This window comes from Limulus polyphemus, unplaced genomic scaffold (assembly GCF_000517525.1).
Source record: "Limulus polyphemus unplaced genomic scaffold, Limulus_polyphemus-2.1.2 Scaffold2320, whole genome shotgun sequence".
Lineage (NCBI taxonomy): Eukaryota > Metazoa > Arthropoda > Merostomata > Xiphosura > Limulidae > Limulus > Limulus polyphemus.
In genome coordinates this window covers 133372-138254 of record NW_013667930.1, presented here as the reverse complement: position 1 = coordinate 138254, position 4883 = coordinate 133372, and positions in this window count along the sequence as shown.

Below are 4883 nucleotides of genomic sequence, written 5' to 3'. Positions count from 1 at the left end.
AAATTAGGGACAGCTAGCGCAGATAGCCCTCGTGTAGCTTTGCGCGAAATTCATAACAAACAAACATAATGGTATATTCGGACATAAATCCACGAGAGTCTACCAGCATAAAAGATTTGTGTTACTCCTAAATCAATAAACTAAGCTAACAGTATAAAACAATGTGTAGAATTGAAATTCTTTCGAATAATTTGTGAAAAATTCCAAACTCGCAATGGATATCCATTTTACGTTTGTCTGTTACACTTAAGATCTATGACAAACGAAAGAGCTAAAACAAATTTAAATTTCCTTTATTCCTCAAAACAGGGGAGAATTACTGCCGAATTATTATTATTTTATTTACTTGCAAGATAACTTAAGAATTAAGACAATTTCAATTTAAAAGATCAAAGTTCATTGTAGACAAATACCAAATGAAGTACATTACTTGAAGTATTCGCCTAGTACGATAGGTCGATTATGCTATATGAAAACGATTTTGAAGATGCAATTCAGCAAGTCACGTGATAGTTAATAAAAAGTCGTGAGAGAACGGCATGTATAAGAACTACATTTTGATATTGTTCGTAGTTGTGTGAATAGTGTGATGCCCTCGAAAACTGATTGTTTTGGGGGAAGGTATGTAACAACCCTTAGATCATAAATATAGGGTATTTAGAATTTTCAACACGGGGATATCCCTTGTACTTAATGTAATTTGAAAACAAAGGAATATGGATTAACTGAGAGAACCAAGACCACCCAGAAAGAGAACTGTGACAAGTCGTACGCCAGCCGTGATAAGCAAAGTGTGGCGCCTTGTAGCAGATGAAAATCTATGAACACAAAGGTCAGTGGCAATCATGATGTTAGGAAAACACGTAGGTTCAAAAAATCAATTAAAGACAAAAATAAGATGCCATATAACCTGAATGATTACGAAATGTAGACCTTTCTTCATCGGAGGCAAATTGGGAATAACTATGATAAGTGAAGTCCAACGAAGGGTTGGTCAATGGCAAAAGCCGTCCACGTGACCCAGGCGGCAGTACGCAACATAATCAACAAAGATCCCCGTTTGGAAGAGTAACACAAGTTACGTGTACACAAGTTTCTTCCACGACATATCCGTTCAACTGTCGCATACCTCAAGTAGCTGGATCATACCCCAGTTAGGTTTGTGATTCATTATTACATGTGTTTTTCGTCTTTTACTGATTTCAACATTGAGGAGAAATTATCAGGTTAATTTCGTTTCTAAGCGACAGGAGTGGTTTCCTGAATTTCCCTTTTCAGTTCAAGAGTAAATCGTTTATCTTCTGATTGCCTCCGTCATCTAAATACTAAGATATCTATACGTATACAGCAAGGTTTAACAGCAAATCCAATTTAGAAGTTTCCATGGTGATTTCTTGTCCCAGTGTGAAGAGAAAAACGTCAAAGGAATTTAGTTCAGTTTTAATAAAACACAAAATGCTGCTCTTTGTTTTTTTTAACTTGCGTACTCATACGGCCGCAGAACGAGGGTAAAGCGTACTATTCTTAAATATATTAGTTTTTTTGTTTTATGCAATTTGGTTGATCTAAGAATAAATGTAAAGATTTATAGTAGGTTTAAGTTACTTTAATTATACATCCAAACTAAAATCTATGTGAATTTAAGATACAAAAGTGTTCTATAGACAACAGGGTACTTTAATACTTAGGACACAGCAGTAATTAGCCTCGGAGGGAATGAAATAAACGCAGGTCTACATCCTATGCATAACATATAAGGACCTGTCAACTTGTCACTGTGCCTAGCCTCATCAGCGCTGGGAGAAATCCAAAATCTGACACGTGCGTCCAGCACACGTGCAGTCTGGAATTATCCAAATAATAATCAGAACGGTTTCATGATGGAAAAAGGTCGCGTGTCCGTCTACGGTATAGATATGCTGGTTTGTTACAGCGCATAGCTATATGAGTTTTTAAAATAAGGTCGACTGTAATGATAATAATGTAGTGCGAGCAGGCAGTAAATAAGTAAAGTTGCGCGTGAGCTTCCAAGCGCTTACTGTCACGAGACGTGCACGAATATCACTTCTAATATGCATGCAAAAAGTCAGGTTTGACTATGAAGCCGAAAGCTTAAAATGTTTATTGAATGTTCTGGCCGCTCGCAAGCCGCCGAAATCAAGAAAAAATCTCAAAAATTATCACGCTAGTCGCTGTTTACCAAGCCCATTACACATTTCCGGATGTTTCATGTCTTTACGTCGTGGGTACTGCACACATTTATAGACAGAGAAAGATACTCTATGTTGAAGCTATATAAATACATAATGTGACGTCAGACACTCCAGTACCAAATCCCAAACCACACCTGCACGAACGTAAAGAGATCACAAAAGAAGGATTTTGTCACACAAAGAGGATATTTCAGTCTTATTTGATCTCGCAAGCAATGTTCATAACGTGGTTACATTCACCGGCTTTCCTTGTAAAGCACGTGAATCAACTGTTTAACAAACAATCTGTTTGACTCGAAGCTTGACCTTACTAATAGACGATCAAAACAACAAAATTATTGAACTAGATCATTGAGTATGTCAATAACTTGATTAGATTCTATTGCTAAAATCTATTTATTCAATAATTACTTGAAAATCGTAATGATTGTTTCGGCTAATTTCAATTACGTTCCTGACCTGTTGATGTTACAGCTAAATTATATGACTGGCGATATGTGTCTAAAAATAAATATAGATCGGATATATCACAACAGTAATAAAAAAATAGATCAGATATATCACAATGGTAATAAAAAATAGATCAGATATATCACAATGGTAATAAAAAAATAGATCAGATATATCACAATGGTAATAAAAAAACATATTACTAACACTTATGATTTTCCTGTTGATTCACAGAAAAGTAATTATGATTTTACTGCTGACTTACAGAAAAGTAATTATGATTTTACTGCTGGTTTACAGAAAAGTAATTACGATTTTACTGCTGATTTACAGAAAAGTAATTATGATTTTACTGCTGGTTTACAGAAAAGTAATTATGATTTTACTGCTGACTTACAGAAAAGTAATTATTATTTTCCTGCTGATTTACAGTAAAGTAATTATGATTTTACTGCTGGTTTACAGAAAAGTAATTATGATTTTACTGCTGACTTACAGAAGAGTAATTACGATTTTACTGCTGATTTACAGAAGAGTAATTATGATTTTACTGCTGATTTACAAAAGATTAATTATGATTTTACTGCTGACTTACAGAAGAGTAATTACGATTTTACTGCTGATTTACAAAAGAGTAATTATGATTTACAGAAAAGTAATTATGATTTTACTGCTGGTTTACAGAAAAGTAATTATGATTTTACTGCTGATTTACAGAAGAGTAATTATGATTTTACTGCTGATTTACAAAAGAGTAATTATGATTTTCCTGCTGATTTACAGAAAAGTAATTATGATTTTACTGCTGACTTACAGAAGAGTAATTATGATTTTACTGCTAACTTACAGAAAAGTAATAACGATTTTACTGCTGATTTACAGAAGAGTAATTATGATTTTATTGCTGATTTACAAAAGAGTAATTATGATTTTACTGTAGATTTACAGAAGAGTAATTATGATTTTACTGCTGAAAGTAAAATCATAATTACTCTTCTGTAAATCAGCAGTAAAATCATAATTACTTTTCTGTAAAACTGGTTTACAGAAAAGTAATTATGATTTTACTGCTGGTTTACAGAAGAGTAATTGTGATTTCACTGCTGATTTACAAAAGAGTAATTGTGATTTCACTGCTGATTTACAAAAGAGTAATTATGATTTTAATGCCAGTGCCTGTAATAAAAGTTAATCGTTTTTTTGTTTATACAATTTGAGTTACTGGAGATAAAAAATTTCCCAAGTAAAATTACATTTGCTGTTGTAAACTCTTCTGTAAAACGACAGACAATATCTTAAGTAAAACTTTCCGCAATGTATAAATACTAATTACGTAGTTTAATCAAGATTTTATTTACCAGATATTTCTCAAGAAGAGAAAACGGCCTCATCGTTTCTTTGGGAGAAACTGAGTCACTGAAATTAATCTTATTTATTCGCTAGTGATTATGATGACAGCAAATTGACTGACAATCTTCTTTACATGATTCACGAAAATAACGACAATAAATAACAACATGTTTAAAACGTACCAGGGCTAAAGTGTCTTTGATTGTAAAAGTTCGTTAAAACGTACAGTTCCATAAAGTCCATACATTATCTGCAATTTACAAGTTATTTATCTGTGAAAATTCACATTCTAATATAAATAAACCCAATAAGAAAAGTTCAGTTCTAGTTATTCTGATATCCTTAGTTATTCTGATATCCTACGGGTAAGTTTTAAATATCCGTAATACCCAGCAAATTTAGAAATATTCGATATTTCTTATCTGGATCTTATTAATTTCTATATCAGTTAAAATAATAACGACCCAGGATACACGAAGCGTGGCTTGGGTTTTGGTAAAAACACACAACTAACATGTGGCGTTCGTTATGTTTTATATTCCAAATCATACAAGATGTAATCATACAATAACTGTTTGGAATTAGCAAATATTTTTGTGGAATGGTAAAAAAAATTAACTCTATAAAATACTTGTTGATGTTTTGTAGATTTATAATTAAGCAAGATATTAATAAACATGGTATACAAGAGATAAGAATACTCAAGGTAAATTGTTTTCAGAACAAGAGATCTAAATGAAATGCCAGTTCTTTATGAAACTATATATTTTTAAAGATATGTTTTTAAACTAATAGGCAGATATGTAAACAAACAGATAGACATAAAAATAAAGATAGCGAGATAGATATATAAACAAAGAGATGGATAGG